Genomic DNA, 17,687 nt, shown 5'->3' on the forward strand with positions numbered 1-17,687 from the left:
ATCTGGAGTCTTTCAAATGGGTACAATGTCAGCGTTCCCCCAGTTAGCTATTTCTTCTGTAGCTCCGTTGATGTTATTTCAAAGTCACTTTTACTTTCTGTTTCTTTGTTGCACTTCCATCTTTATTGGCCAATTCACTTTTCCAATTATCCATTTTTATAAAATATCATTGTAGGTCTATCACTGGGAATCAATGATCTTAATAAGTCAAATGATCTTAATAATCAATGAGAAAGATTAGGATTGTTCCATGGCCTTTAAAAAGTTTTGTTGCGAACGGTCACGAAAGGAGAGACTGGAAGGAGGGAGTGGGCTGACTCATTAGGCGGAGAGTAAATTTAAAAAATAAAAAATAATTTTTTTATTTTTATTTTTAAATAGGAGTATGTACAAAGGTGTATATAAGTTTATATGTGAGAGACTGATTTGATTTGTAAACTTTCACTTAAAGCACAATAAAAATTATTTTAAATAAATAAATAAAGGAGCAACATTTTGCCAAAGAGGATATACGAATGGCCAACAAGCACATGAAAGATGTTCAACATCTTTAGCCGTTAACCAGTTCTATGGCCGTTGAGCAATTCTGACTCGTAGCAACCCTACAGGACAGAGTCGAACAACCCCATAGGGTTTCCAAGGCTGTAAATCTTTATGGAAACAGGCTGCCACATCTTTCTCCCGCAGAGCAGCTGGTGGGTTTGAACTGCTGACTTTTCAGTTAGCAGCTGAGTGTTTTACCACTGCACCACCAGGGCTCCTTCATTACCCATCAAACCAAACCCGCTGCTGTTGAGTGACTCCGACTCATAGCAATCCTATAGGACAGAGTAGAACTGCCCCACAGGCTTTTCAAGGCGTGGATGGTAGATGTGAACTGCTGACCTTTTGGTTAGCAGCTGTAACTCTTAGCCACCATGCCAGATGCAAATCAAAACCACAATGAAGATACCATCTCTCCCCCATTAAAATGGCAATGATAAAAAAAAGGGAGGGGGGTACAACAGCCGTTGGCAAGGTTGTAAAGAAACTGGAACCCTCCTTCCTCCCTTCCGTGTGGGAATGCAAAGTGGAACAGCCACTGTGGAAAATAGTTTCTCAGTTCCTCAAAAAGTTCAACATAGAACTACCGTTTGACCCAGCAACCCCAGTTCTTCATATATGCAGAAGAAGTGCAGGCAGGAATGCAAACAGAAATCTAGACACCAATGCTCATCGCAGCACTTTTCACAGTAGTCAAACGACCGAAATGTTCATCAACAGATGAATGGATAAACAAAATGTGGTAGGTACATGTAGTGGAATGTCACTCAGTCATAAAACGAAATGAAGTCCTGATGCATTACGCTGAGTGAAATAAGTCAATCACAAAAGGACAAATACTGTATAATTTCACATGTGAAATATGCAAATATATAGAAGCCAGAGATTGTTAGCGATTACCAGGGGTGGGAGGGAGGCTGGAAGGAGGAGTTTCTGCGTAGGGGGCACTGAGTTTATACTAATGGTGGTAGAATAACTTGGAAAAAGAGTGATAATGGTTGCACAACATGAATAATGTAGTCAATGTCACTGAATTATGCATGTAAAAATTTTTGAACTGGTGAATATTTTGTATATATTTCACCACAATAAAAAAATCAATAAGATAAAAAGCAATTAAAAGAAAAAAAAAAGGTTTGTCACAACCAACTATGCAACACAAGTACACACTTTGCTGTCTGTATATGAGCTGAATGATAGATGCTCAGTGACCAATCACTGACAGACTTTGAAAGAAGTGCTGTGATTGGTCACTGATCATGGTGCACATCTTTTATTTACATACGATTTGTGGACTCATGGTAGCAGCGAAGTTTGTACTTTCTGCAATTATTTACAGTTCATTTACCAGAGTAACTGAAATCTAAACCGTGTTTCTGGAAGCCTTGTTACTTAACTAAACTGTGGGAACTGAAATTTGTGCACATCAGAACCATGCAAAACAAGGATTGGCTTGCTATAAATAGCAATGATGCTTATTTGTTTATTTATTCTTTCATTCATAAGGTTAACTTTTGGAAATAAATAAGTACCACCTTCTTCTATTTGTAGTTTAAGAAAATGCGAGAGAAAAGTGGAACAAAATACCAGGATCTGATAAGAGATTGTTCACATGTACATTTTGTATGTTACTTCATTTATCAAATCACTTATACAGTATTTACTGTGACAGGCATCTTCCAAGTGACTTACAAATATTAACTCATTTAACAACGACAAGCAAGTTGCTATTATTTTCTCCTCTTACAGATGAGGATATAGGAACAGGCATGATAAGTGACCTGCCTCAGGTCACATAGCTTGTAAGTGACAGAGCAAGGTTCAGATCCAAGTGATGTGGCTTTAGAGGCTGAACTTTCAACCATTGCATGGTGCTTTCTTGCATCATTGGCCTGCATTACTAATTCTGTGAAATAACGCATTCTCAGGTTATTGTTCCTGATGGTAGAATTAGGCCTACCTAGTTTATTGTTGTTTAGGAGTGTAGGTACAAGATTCAGTACACAAAACTGACATTACTTACCACCAAAAACCAAAGCCAAACCCAGTGCCGTCGAGTCAATTCTGACTCATAGTGACCCTATAGGGCAGAGTAGAACTGCCCCATGGAGTTTCCAAGGAGCGCCTGGTGAATTCGAACTGCCGACCCTTTGGTTAGCAGCCGTAGCACTTAACCACTATGCCACCAGGGTTTCCTTACTTACCACAGAGATTACTAAAGCTCTCACAGAGTGTAGGAGAGAGGTCTTGCCATTCTTACAGAGTGGCCATACATACAGGGGAATGAATTGGTAGAAAGGAAATACAGTTGGTGGCATCTCTTGGAGTTTGAAGCTTCTAGTTCAGAGGGAAAGAAGGTTGGAGTCTGAAGATGAAGCTCTTGAAGGCAGAAAGAACATCAGGGATCAGAGAATGAGTAAATTTTTTACTCCATTTTTGCCCAGATTACAAAAGTTCCTTTAGGAAAACCTTCAAGCCAACTCTATTAAACTTTGAATGACATAATGTATTTTTTCACAAATAATATGTCCACATAAATAACGCGTCCACATATGTAATACGCATAGCAAAACAAAAAGTATAACATGTGAGTTATTTGCTCAAAAATATGAAAAATTTGACCTTGTTTTTAAAAAACTGCCCACTCATCCAACCACTAAACCTGAAAACTATCAAGTACATTTTAGTAACCCTGGCAAATGTATTATGAGGAAAAATAACTATATTTTATGCACAACTGATAGAGCACTACAAGTTCAAAAAATATGATCCCGCTTCCCTTGTTAAAATTCTGAGGAATACTAGTAATGAGATAACTTGATCCACATCGTTGGATTTGTGGTTAAAGTTTAAAATGGTTGTGCTTATTTTTAAATCTTTTTGTGTCATTGCCTTTTCCTGAATGTCTGCTTGGTGCCTAGCAACTGCCTGCCATCCAATTTTCAGTGCTATCCTTTTCTGTCTTTGGCAAATGAAAAGAAAAAAATCAAAAGATTATGCAGGTTGTTACTAGAAATAGCTTATTTCATAAAACAACATGAATGACCTAGAAGAAGCCATTCATGAGTATAAGGTTATGAAGAAGAGTGCAGGAGAACATCTATTTCTCATGAGTTCTTTCTTTCTAATTTCTGAGCGCAGTTCCAGTAGTCGTGAGAACTTCTTTAGGACCTATACAATAGATATTGATTCCTCAATGATTTCATTTAAAAGGGGTAAGAAAGAAAAGAAGGACCAATATTGAAGAAAAATCAATAGTCAGGCACAAGTGGTGGATAGCACAGTAAAAAGTATAGGAGCAGGCCCTACTCTTTGTCAGGCACCTTTCCAGCAGCTACAAGGCGGGGAGGGGAATTAATCTTATAATATAAAATCTGTCTGTAGACAGATTTGTGATACAGGCAAGTGAACCAGCCAATGTAGGCATCGGTTTCCATTAAAAAGAGAGACTTGAGCTAGATGATCTCTAAATTTGCTTTTGGTTAAAAATGTAAATGCTACAAAACACTTGAACTATTTCAAAGCCACTCAGCAAATTGTAAGATCCATTAGATCATGTCACTCAATGCTAAAAAGTCTTTATTGGCGTCTCATTTCTCTTAGAATATGATCCCAAATCTTTAACATGGTCTAGAAAGGCCTTCCATGCTGGAGACCCAGTATCTACTCCTGGCCAATGCACTTCATGTGTGCCCACCACCTGCCTGTCAGTGGAGGCTTATATGTTGCTAAGGGGAATCCACTTCCTTGCCTTTTCCAGCTCCTAGAGGCTGCCCACATTCATTGGCTCCTGGTCTCCTTCCATCTTCAAAGCCAGCAATGGCTAGTTGAGTCTTTCTCCTGTGGCCTCACTCTGACACTGACTCTCCCGTCCTCCTCTTCCACTGATAAGTGATGACATTGAACTCACCTGGATGATCCAGGAGAATCTTCCCATCTGGAAATCATTGATCATACCTGCACAGTCCCTTTTGCCTTACAATATTACATATTCACAGGTTCCAGGGATTAGGGTATGGCTATCTTTTAGTGGGCCACAATGTCATTTGGTATGATTCTCAGAACATTTCACCCTTTCTTGGGTAATCCCATGGAAACCCTCTCTCTTATCTTCATAAGCATATGGCATATAATCACGGTTTGGAGAGGAATTTCCAGAAAGAAATTGTCTTTGTTATCTAGTGCTGCTATAACATAAACATCACAAGTGAGTGGCTTTGGACAAACAGAAATTTATTTCCTCACAGTTTAGGAGGCTAGAAGTCCAAACTCAGGGTGCTAAAAGAAAGTCTTTCTCTCTCTGTCCTATCAGGGGAAAGGTCTTTAAATCTTCCACTTCTGCTTCCTGGTTTGCTTCCTGGTCCTTTAGACATCTCCATGTGTCTTGGCATCTATTTTACCCCATCTCTGCTCACTCACTTACATGTTCAATCTCTATATCTCAAAAGAGATTGACTCAAGACACGCACTAGACTTATCCACTCTCATTAACATAACAAAGAAAGTCCATTCCCAAATGGGATTATAATCACAGGCATAGAGATTAGTATTTACAACACATATTTTGGGGGGACACAGTTCAATCCATAACAGTAATTTTATCCCTCACTTTTCCATTTCAGGGCTATGGCCTGAGTGTGTGTTATACCCACTATTACGCATAGGTTGGGCAATGGGTTTAGACCGCTGCTTTCTATGCATACAAACAGCCTAAAAATATGCAGACTTTGACATCTCTGGACAGGCTAAAAATCCATTTTTGGTGCTGGTAGAAGATAATTATGAGAGAAGAAAACACGTTCCACTTCTATTACCAAAAGAAGAAAGACAACACTACTGTATACCTTAAGAAGATAAAATTTAGTAAGAGCCAAGGAAATTGCATCATCATTAGAAGGATCTGTGTAAAGCCTGGGGTTGGGGGAAAAGCATAGGATTATACCGACTCAAAACTTGCGCTGAGCTAAGGCAATTCTTTTCATTTGCCCAGGGTAAATCAGCCTGTACAATTAAGCAAACTCAGTGGCCTACCACATTAACTTGCCATTGATATATTCTGCCTTGGCACAGCTAGTGCTTCTGGCATTATTTATGAAGGTACTCTTGCTATATTTTCACGGCATGCAGCATTGTTCATAGCAGGCTACAGATTATTGTCAATGAATAATGCCCACGAAGCTCCTAACCCTTTGTGCTTATGTCTAATAACTAAATCAGCAATAGTCTCTTCTTTGTGTCCTGCTTAAGATTATAGCGCAGCCATAAATAAGCTACCAGGGGCAGAATCCATTTGGCATCAGTGACTACTGCTGCAAAGCTATTATACCATAAACAATGTTCATTACTAAGATTGTTTAATAAAAGGTGATGAAATGCTACATGTAGAAACTGTTAAATTAGTGTATGTTTTGCTGTGTATATTCTTAACAACAACCAAATAAATAAAAAAATTTTAAAAGAGGATGAAACCTTAAATATAGACATCAAGATTTTCTAAAATCCCATGGCTTGAATTATTAATCGGCTAAAATATACATCAGGTCTTGTCTGAGATTTCACCTCTGAGAAATGGTAAGAATAATTCCAGAGAAGTAAGATTGTTAAAAATTGTTTAAAATTGCATGGAAAGTCATCTTTTAACATCGGGGAGGTCAGGCTTTTTTCTGACTGCCAGCACACCTAGTCACAGAGCTTTAGAAAAGGCTAGTGGATCAAAAAACTTGCATTACATGGCCCTCTTTGGAAAAGACAAAAATCCCTAAGGAACCACATACTTCACCTCTCCATGCAGGTCACAAACTAAAAACTAAAAAGGAAAACTGGAGTTCCTTTTGCTAAAACACCATGAGGGAAATGCCTTTGCCTAGTTTTTTTAGTGTCTAATTTAAATGTCTCTAATATCTTTCCAAAGAGCACTGGTGGTACAGCAGTTAAGCACTCAGCTGCAAACTGAGAGGTTGGTGGTTTGAACCCACGAGCCAGCTACTCCTTGGGAGAAAGATGTGGTAGTCTGTAAAAATTACAGTCTTGGACACTCTGTGAGGCAGTTCTACTCTGTCCTTTAGAGTTGCTATGGGTCAGAATTGATGCAACAATACTGAAAGAAGTAGCTTTTAAATGCATTTAAAGAAAAAACATTCAGAAAGATGACTTAACCTCCTTCTTTAGGAGATCGCTAAAGTCACTACTCAATGTAAGGCTCATGGCTTAGGAAGACAATACAAACAAAGTGTCACCAGCACTAGAAGAGGAGGTAGAGCAAGATTTCTGCACAGAGTTGCCCTATTTGACATTTGTGGTGATGAGGGGCTTTGCCACTAAAGAATGGCACAGACATTAAAAACTCTATGGACAAAACCAGGTAAAGACACCACGAAAAAAGAAAATTACAGACCTATACCCCTCATGAGCTTATACACAAAAACTCTCAGCAAAATTCTAGCCAATACAATTCAACAACATATCACAAAAACAATTCACCATGACCAAGTGGAATTCATACCAGGTATTTTTTTTTTTTTTTATGCAGGGGTGGTTTAACATTAGAAAAGCAATCAGTGTAATCCATCACATAAATAAAACAAAGACAAGAACCACATGATTCTATCAATTGATGCAGAAAAGGCATTTGACAAAGTCCAACGCCCATTTATGATAAAAACTCTCAGGACAATAGGAATAGAAGGAAAATTCCTCAACATAATAAAGGGCATTTATATAAAGCCAACATCCAACATCATCCTAAATAGAGAGAGTCTGAAAGTATTCCCCTTGAGAATGAGAACCAGACAAAGATTCCCTTTATTACCATTCTTATTCAACATTGTGCTGGAGGTCCTAGCTAGCGCAATTAGGCTAGATAAAGAAATAAAGGACATCCAAATTGGCAAAGAAGAAGTAAAGGTATCTCTATTTGCAGATGACATGATCTTATACACAGAAAACCCCAAAGAATCCAAAAGAAAACTACTGAAACTAATAGAAGAGTTTAGCAGAGTATCAGGATACCAGATAAACACACGAAAATCAGTTGGATTCCTCTGTACCAACAAAGGGAACATCGAAGAGGAAATCACCAAATCAATACCATTTATAATAGCTCCCCAGAAGATAAAATACTTAGGAATAAATCTAACCAGAGACATAAAAGACCTATGCAAAGTAAACTACAAGACCCTGCTGCAAGAAACCAAAAGAGACCTATGTAAGTGAAAAACATACCTTGCTCATGAATAGGAAGACTCAACACATGAAAATGTCTATTCTACCCGAAGTTATCTATAGATACAAAGTAATCCCAATCCAAATTTCAATGACTTTTTTAATAAGATGGAGAAAAAAATCACCAACTTCACATGGAAGGGGAAGAGGTCCTGGATAAGTAAAGCATTACTGAAAAAGAAGAACAAAGTCGGAGGCCTCACATTACCTGATTTTAGAACCTATTTTTCCGCCACAGTAGTCAAAAAGCCTGGTACTAGTAAAACAACAGGTACATAGACCAATGGAATAGAGTTGAGAATCCAGACATAAATCCATCCACATATGAGCAGCTGATATTTGACAAAGGCCCAAAATCCGTTAAATGGAGAAAAGACAGTCTCTTAACAGATAGCGCTGGCATAATTGGATATCCATCTGCAAAAAAATGAAACAAGACCCAAACCTCACACCATGCACAAAAACTAACTCAAAATGGGTCTAAGACTTAAATATAAAATCTAGAACAATAAAGATCATGGAAGAAAAAACAGGGACAATGCTAGGAACCCTAATATGTGGCATAAACAGTATACAAAACATTACTAGCAATGCACAAACACCAGAAGAGAAACTAGATAACTGGGAACTCCTAAAAATCAAGCACTTATGCTCATCCAAAGACTTCGTCAAAAGAGTAAAAAGACTACCTACAGACTGGGAAAAAGTTTTTGGCTATGACAAATCCGATCAGCATCTGATCTCTAAAATCTACATGATACTGCAAAAACTCAACAACAAAAAGACAAATAACCCAATTAAAAAACGGGCAAAGGATATGAACAGGAATTTCACCAAAGAAGACATTCAGGTGGCTAACAGATAAATGAGGAAATGCTCATGATCATTAGCCATTAGAGAAACGTAAATCAAAACTACAATGAGATACCATCTCACCCCAACAAGGCTGATATTAAATCAAAAAACACAAAATAATAATTGCTGGAGAGGTTATGGAGAGACCGGAACACTTATACACTGCTGGTGGGAATGTAAACTGGTACAACCACTTTGTTGAAATCAATTTGCGCTTCCTTAAAAAGCTAGAAATAGAATTACCATATGACCCAGGAATCCCACTACCTGGAATATATATATATATAAAAAAAAAAAAAACCCAGTACTGTCGCGTCGATTCTGACTCATAGTGACCTTATAGGACAGAGTAGAACTGCCCCGTAGAGTTTCCAAGGAGCACCTGGTGTATTCAAACTGCCGACACTTTGGTTAGCAGCCGTAGCACTTAACCACTACACCACCAGGGTTTCTATATCCTAGAGAAATAAGATCCCTCTTGCAGCACTGTTTACAATAGCAAAAAGATGGAAGCAACAAAGGTGCCCATCAACAGATGAATGGATAAATAAATTATGGTATATTTGCATAAGGGAATATTACACAACGATTAAGAACAACGAATCTGTGAAACTTCTCATAACATGGAGGAACCTGGAAGGCATTATGCCGAGTGAAATTAGTCAGTTGCAAAAGGACAAATATTGTATGAGACCACTATATAAGAACTCAAGAAAAAGTTTAAACACAGAAGAAAATATTCTTTGATGGTTATGAGGTTGGGGAGGGAGAAAGGGAGAGGGGTATTCACTAATTAGATAGTAGACAAGAACTATTTTAGGTGAAGGGACAGACAACACACAATACAGGGGAGGTCAGCACATCTAAACTAAACCAAAAGTTAAGAACTTTCCTGAATACAACCAAATGCTTCAAAGGCCAGAGTAGCAGGGACAGGGGTCTGGGGACCATGGTTTTAGGGGATATCTAGGTCAACCGGCATAATAAAACGCATTAAGAAAACACTCACTTCGGTGAGTGGCATCTGGGATTTAAATGCTAGCAAGCAGCCATCTAAGATGCATCAATTGGTCTCAACTCACCTGGAGCAAAGTCAGAATGAAGAACACCAAAGACACAAGGTATATGTGAGCCCAAGAGACAGAAAGGACCACATAAACCAGAGACTCCACCAGTCTGAGACTGGAAGAACTAGATGGTGCCAGGCTACTACAGATGACTACCCTGACAGGGCACACGACAGAGAATCCCTGATGGAGCAGGAGAACAGTGGGATGCAGACCTCAAATTCTCATAAAAAGACCAGACTTAATGGTCTGACCCAGACTGGAGGCACCCCAGAGATCATGGCCCCCAGACTGTCAGTTAGCCCAAGACTGGCACCATTCCCAAAGCCAACTCTTCAGACAGGGATTGGACTAGACTATAAGACAAAAAATGATACTGGTGAGGAGTGAGCTTCTTAGATCAAGTAGACACATAAGACAATGTGGGCAGCTTCTGCCTGGAGGTGAGATGAGAAGGCAGAGGGGGACAGGAGACGGTTGAATGGACACAGGGAATACAGGGTGGAGAGGAGGAGTGTGCTGTCACATTAGGGGAAGAACAGCTAGGGCTACATAGCAAGGTGTGTATAAGTTTTTGTATGAAAGACTGACTTGAACTGTAAACTTTGACCTAAAACACACACACACACACACACACACACACACACACACACACAACCCTATGGAGCACAATTCTACTCTGAAACACATGGCGTTGCCATGAGTTGTAATCAACTTGAAGGCAACCGGTAAAAACTCACTACACAGGGTCATGTTTCTCTGACGGAATCAGCTGGTATGAAAAGACGTAGTATTCCTCAAAAACCAAACCCATTGCCATCAAGTTGATTGCAACTCATAGCGACTCTATAGGACAGAGCAGAATTGCTTCATAGGGTTTCCTTTCAGAAGCAGACTGACATATACATCTTTATTCCACGGAACGACTGGTGGATTCAAACTGCTGACCTATTGGTTAGCAGCTGAGCGCTTAACCACTGTGCCACCAGAGCTCCTTTTGTATTCCCTACACCCCCCAAATCTCCCTTCTCCTGCAGCTGCCCTGCTCCCGCGGTGCTTTTAGGAGGTGGAGGGAGCGTGGAGCCTGGATTGAGCAGAACAGAGCTGCCCCGCCCCGTCGTGTTCCTTTTGGCCCTGAACATCAGCCCTTGTCAGCCAGGCTTTCTCTGGTCAGAGCAGCCAGGCAGCTTGGCTCCCCTCCACCTCCTGCCTTCATGGGAAATGGTATTTTTTTTCTTATGAATTTACAAACTGTTTGTGTATTAAGGCTGTTAACCTTTTTCCACGTGTTACTAACATTTTATTAATGTCATTTTTGTTTTTATTTTAGATATGATAGTTTTTGTTGTACAGAAGTTTTCAGAGATCATTTGTATTTTTCTTTATGGGAGAGAAGAAGACAGGTAGGTTTATGCTTAGGAATTCCTTACCAAAAATATACAGTTATTGTTTTCATTTGCTTATGTTTTCACTCTTTTTGTATATTTTTTTATTTGGATTTTATTATTGGTATATGGCAAGAGGTTTTAGAAGTTTATTATTTTCCAAATAATTAATTATCCCAGACCCAATGTAATGACCTATCATTTTCTCATTGTTTCAAAACTCATATTTATCATCTACTAACATTTTATAAACACCACTGTCTGTTCCTAAGCTTTATATTCTGTTCCATTGTTCTGTCTATTCTTTGGCCAGTGTTACCTAAATCCACAAAACCCACTGCCGTCAAGTCAATTCTGACTCATAGTGACCTATTATGACACAGTAGAACTGTCCCATAGGGTGGATTTGAACTGCCAACCTTTTGGCTAGCAGCTGAGCTCTTCACCACTTCATCACTTGTCATGGGTTGAATTGTATCCCCCCAAAAATATCTGTCAACTTGGCTAGGGCATGATTCCCAGTGTTGTATGGTTATCTACCATTTTGTCATCTGGTATGATTTCCCTATATGTTGTAAATCCTTTCACTAGAATGTAATGAGATAGATTAGTGGCAGTTATATTTATGAAATCTACAAGATTAGATACTGTCTTAAGCCAATCTCTTTTGAGATATAAAAGAGAGAAGCGATCAGAGAGACATGGGACTTCATACCACCGAGAAAGCAGTCCCACGAGCACAGTGTGTCCTTTGACCTGAGGTTCCTGCTTGGAGAAGTTCCTAGGCCAAGAGAAGATTGATGACACGGCCCTTCCTCTAGAGTCAACAGAGAAAGCCTTCCCCTGGAGCTGACACCCTGAATTTGGACTTGTAGCCTACTAGATTGTGAGAGAATAAATTTCTCTTCTTAAAGCCATCCACTTGTGGTATTTCTGTTATAGCAGCACTAGATGACTAAGACAGAATTTTGTTCTGAGAGTGGGGTGCTGCTCTAACACCAGGCCTTTCTTCCTAGTCCATCTTAGTCTGCAAGCTCAGCTGAGACCTGTTCACCATCACAGCAGCATGAAAATTTCCAGTGATATAAAGGTGGTGGTTTTGTTTGAGGTGCATTTTCCAGGAATCGAACCAGATCTCCTGCATAGAAGGTGAGAATTCTACCACTGAACCACCAATACCTCATACCTCAACACCTTTCAAATTGTTAGTTCCTCAGTCCCAGCGATGCTGACTCTTTGGGGATTAGCATGAGGCTTAGCATTTAAAAGGTGCTCTGGAAGTGTTTAAGGAGTACCTGTTTCTCTATATATTCCTGTGTGAACTCATACAGTAGTACTAGGAAACCTAGTCCCATTTCAGCAGAATCTTCACTGGGGATTTCCCCGTGGGTCTCAGGACTTGAACATGGCCCTCATATGATGCTGAGGGCTTCTTTGCAAATGCCATTGCTGAAAAGATCTGTGTGAGAATCTACGTTCCTCTGGGATACTGTATACACAGGATCATAAAGGCCAAGGCCAGAAACATTGCTTTAGACTGAGGCTGTAAATGGAGTCATCAGTGGTCACTGGGTTGTTAATTTCAACTAGGTCCTCTTCAAATTTCTCTTTTTCCAAAGCCTTTGAAATGCTGTATTTTTTTTTCCAATTTCAAGCAGCAATTGTCTATAACTGGATACGATTCAATTTATATGTAAATGAAATTAAATTTTCATTTTCATTTATGTTTCACTTGGAGCTGAAAAAAGTCACTATATCTGGCTTATTAGAAACTGAAAGATTGAGTTCAATGAGTCTTCTTTCATAGACCAAAGATAGAACTCCAAATTATATTTATACGTCTTGGTTTAATGAAATTATATTTAATCAGAATTATAACATTGTCTAAAATGTCTCATGTTTTCTTATGCAGCAAATTTTTAACCAGAGTTCCTTATTAAAAGCTCATGAATGCACTGTCTCATGCTTTCTTTTTTCTGATGCCATGTTGATATACAGTCATTGCACATTTCTTTGGCTATTTCAGGATCACTGAATCGAATGTAAACTTGATCTGGACTTAATAGAAGCATTTATTTATTTATTTTTTAACAAATCCACAATTTTATTTATTAAATCCTTAAGAGATATAGCATCACATGAATTCTGTGTCCAATGGCCTTATCAGGAAGGTAGTTTCAGAATTTGGCATGAGCCATGTCACTGCTTCCATGGGCACCAGTTACCTTTTCCCAGCTTACTGTGGTTTTGTTAAGTTTGCCATCAAGAGTCATTGTGTCATGCTTTGCTTTGTACACATAAGCACATCTCTTGCCTCAATACAATCTTTTTTCACCTCAGGCATAAACCAAAACCAAAAAACCAAACCCAGTGCCATCAAGTTGATTCCAACTCATAGTGACCCTATAGGACAGAGTAGAACTGCCCCATAGAGTTTCCAAGGAGCGCCTGGCAGATTCGAACTGCCGACCCTTTGGTTAGCAGCCGTAGCACTTAATCACTACGCCACCAGGCATAAACACCTTCACATTTAAGAAAAGCTCTGTGCTCCCTCTGGTTCCAGAGAACCCGCTTATAGACAGCAAAAACGGCCTTGAACCACAGCCTTCTGGACATATTTGCTGGTTTGAAGTTCTATTCCCAGCAGGCCTCCACAGGCTCTAAGATGGTGGAAAGAGGAAAGGCTGAAGCACTTGATTTTTATGAGTACTTTACTTACGTTTAAAACAATTTTAGAAGTTCGTACTTTTCCACAGATTTTTGTCATGGAACAATCTCATCCTCTGGTGTGATACTACAGTAGAAGCTGGCAAAACTTGGATGATATAGAGACTCCAACAGTTCTGTGTTCGGGGGTCATGCAATTAAAAAATGTATGACATCACTTGATTAAACAAATAAATGCTCAGGAATATATAATTAAGTTAAGCCCTTTTGCACACTGAATTAATTCAAAATAGTTAACATGGGTTTAATGTTACATGCAAGTGATCTATGGTTAAGTTTTAAAGTAAGTAAATATATACCCAGAGGAGGCAGTAGTAGTGCAGTGGTCGAGTTCTTGCCTTCCATGCTGGAGCCCCAGATTTGATTCCTGGCCAGTACACCTCAAGCACCATCACCATCATCTGCTTGTAGAGGTTTGTGTGTTGCTATGATTCTGAACAGGTTTAATTGAGCTTCCAGATAAAGACAGGCTAGGAAGAAAGGCCTGGCTATCTATTTCCTAAAAATCAGACAATAAAAACTCTATGGAACACAATGGTCTGAACTCATTGTGTATGCAGTAGCCATGAGTTGAGACCGACTCAACAAAAAAATATATATACCCATAATTTTAGGTAGGTCTTATGACTCAAGCCATGGAACTTGGACAATGAAAAAGGAGGACTGAAAAAGAATTGCTGCATACTAATTGTGGTGTTGGTGAAGGATATTGAATATACCATGAGAAAAAACAAATCTGTCTTAGATGAAGTACAGCCAGATACTCCTTAGAAGTGAGGATGGCAAGACTTTGTCTCACTTACTTTGGACACATCATGAAGAAGGAATAATTGCTGGAGAAGGACATCATGCTTGGTAAAATAGAGGGTCAACAAAAAAGAGGGAGACCCTCAATGACACAAATTGACATACTAGCTGCAACAATGGGCTCAAACACAGAAACAATTGTGAGAATGAAACAGGACAAGGCAATGTTTCATTCTGTTATATTTAAGACCACTATGAGCTGGAACTGACTCGATGGCACCTAACAACAACAATGAAGAGCAATAACTAATAGCTATAGACTGTTTGTTGCTGTTAGGTTGTTACCTGCTGTCGAGTAGATTCTGACTCATAGAGACCCTATGTACAATAGAATGAAACACTGCCCGCTTCTGCGCCATTCTCACAATCATTGTTACCCTTAGCTCATTGCTGCAGCCACTGGATCAATTCATCTCATAGAGGGTCTTCCTCTTTTTAGATGACCATCTACATTACCAAGCATAATGTCATTCTCCAGGGGCCGATCCCACCTGATAATATGTCTAAAGTGTGGAGATGTAGTCTTGCTATCCTTTCTTCTGAGGAGCATTCTTGTCATACTTCTTCCAAGAGAGATTTGTTCATTCACTTGGCAGTCCATGGTGAATTCAATATTCTTCACCAACACCACAATTCTTTGGTCTTCCTTATTCATTGCCCAGCTTTCACATGCATATGAGGCAATTGAAAACACCATGGCTTGGGTCAGGTGCACCTTAGTCTTCAAGGTGACACCTTTGCTCTTCAACGCTTTAAAGAGGCCTTTTGCAGCAAATGTGCCCGGTGCAATGTGTCTTGATTTCTTGACTGCTGCTTCCATAAGTGTTGATTCTGAATCCCAGTAAAATGTTATCCTTAACAACTTCAATCTTTTCTCCATTTATAATGATGTTGCTTATTGGTCCAGTTGTGAGGATTTTTCTTTATGTTGAGGTATAATCAATACGGAAGGCTGTGGCCTTTGGTCTTTAACAGTAAGTGTTTCAAGTCCTTTTCACTTTCACCAAGAAGGTTGTGTCATCTGAATAATGCAGGTTGTTAATGAGTCTTCCTCCAATCTTGATGTCCTGTTCTTCTTCATATAGTCCAGCTTCTCAGATTATTTGCTCAGCATACAGATTGAATAGGTATGGTGAAAGGATACAGTCCTAACGCACACCTTTTCTGACTTTCGACCATACAGTGTCCCCTTGTTCTGTTCGAACAACTACCTCTTGATTTGAGTAGAAATTCCTCAGAAGCATGATTAAGTGCTCCAGAATTCCCATTCTCCGCAAGGTTATCCATAATTTATGATCCACATAGTCGAACGCCTTTGCTTAGTCAATAAAACACAGATAAACACCTTTCTGGTATTCTCTGCTTTCAGCCAGGATCCATCTGACATCTGCAATGACATTCCTGGTTCCACATCCTCTGGCATTTCCCTGTCAATCTACTGCTGCGTCTGCTTTTGAAAGACCTTCAGCAAAATTTTACTTGTATGTAGTATTAATGATATTGTTCTGCAACTTCCGCATTCAATTGGATCACCTCTCTTGGAAATAGGCATAAATATGGATCTCTTCTAGTCAGTTGGCCCGGTAGCTGTCTTCCAACTTTCTTGGCATAGGTAGTGAGCATTTCTAGTGCTGCATCCACTTGTTGAAACATCTCAATTGGTATTCCATCAATTCATGGAGGCTTGTTTGTAGCTAATGCCTTCAGTGCAGCTTGGACTTCTCTCAGTACCATCGGATCCTGATCATATGTTATCTCCTGAAATGGTTGAACATTGACCAATTCTTTTTGGTATAATGACTGTGTATTCCTTCTATCTTCTTTTGATGCTTCCTGCATCTTTTAATATTTTCCCCTTAGAATCCTTCACTATTGAAACTCAAGACTTGAATTTTTTCTCCAGTTCTTCCAGCTTGAGAAATGCCAAGCATGTTCTTCCCTTTTGGTTTTCCATCTCCAGCTCTTTGCACATGTCATTATAATACTTTACTTTGTCTTGTAGAGCCACCCTTTGAAATCTGTTCAGCTCTTTGACTTCATCATTTCTTCCTTATGCATTAGCTACTCAACATTCAAGAGCAACTTTCAGAGTTTCTTCTAACAACCATTTTGGTCTTTTCTTTCTTGTCTTTTTAATGGCTTCTTTCTTCATGTGTGATGTCTTCGAAGTCATTCCACGACTTGTCTGGTGTTCAGTCATTAACGTTCAATGCTTCAAATCTATTCTTGAAATGGTCTCTAAATTCAGGTGGGATATACTCAAGGTTGTACTTTGGCTCTTGTGGACTTTTTCTAATTTTCTTTAGTTTCAACTTGAACTTGCATAAGAGGAATTGATGGTCTGTTGCACAGTTGTCCCCTGACCTTGTTCTGACTGATGATATTGAGCTTTTCCATCGTCTCTTCCCACAGATGTAGTCAATTTGATTCCTGTGTACTTCATGTAGTGAAGTTCATGTGTATACTTGCCATTTTTGTTGGTGAAAAAAGTTTTTTGCAATGAAGGAGTCGTTGGTCTTGCAAAATCCTATTGTTTGATCTCTGGTATTGGTTCTATCATCAAGTCCATACTTTCCAACTACCAATCCTTCTTCTCTGTTTCCGACTTTTGCATTCCAGTCATCAGTAACCATAAATGCATCTTGATTGAATGTTTGATCAATTTCAGACTGCAGAAGTTGGTAAAAATCTTCATCTTTGGCCTTAGTGGTTGGTGGGTAAATTTAAATAATATTTGTATTAACTGTTCTTCCTTGTAGGTGTATGAGTATTATCCTATCACTGACAGTGTTATACTTCAGGATAGATCTTGAAATGTTCTTTTTGACCATGAATACAATGCCATTCTTCTTCAAGTTGTCATTTGCAGCATAGTAGACTATATGACTGTCTGATTCAAAATGGCCAGTACCAGTCCATTTCAGCTCACTACTGCCTAAAATATCAATGTTTATGCATTCCATTTAATTTTTGATGATTTCCCATTTTCCTAGATTCGTACTTTGTACATTCCATTTTCTGATTGTTAATGGATGTTTGCAGCTGTTTCTTCTCATTTTGGGTTGTGCCACATTAGCAAATG

General features: G+C 39.1%; 1 long non-coding RNA gene across 2 annotated transcripts in view; it reads right to left on the reverse strand.

The window, feature by feature from the left end:
* Positions 1-17,687, reverse strand: part of LOC126086644 (uncharacterized) — a 216,366-nt gene that overhangs the window by 157,957 nt on the left and 40,722 nt on the right. For both annotated transcript variants that reach the window (XR_007519566.1, XR_007519565.1), the window contains exon 5: positions 13,791-13,914. This is a non-coding gene — a long non-coding RNA (uncharacterized LOC126086644). The remainder of the gene's footprint in view (positions 1-13,790; positions 13,915-17,687) is intronic.

The sequence above is a fragment of the Elephas maximus genome, chromosome 1, assembly GCF_024166365.1.
Source record: "Elephas maximus indicus isolate mEleMax1 chromosome 1, mEleMax1 primary haplotype, whole genome shotgun sequence".
In the NCBI taxonomy this organism is placed as follows: domain Eukaryota; kingdom Metazoa; phylum Chordata; class Mammalia; order Proboscidea; family Elephantidae; genus Elephas; species Elephas maximus.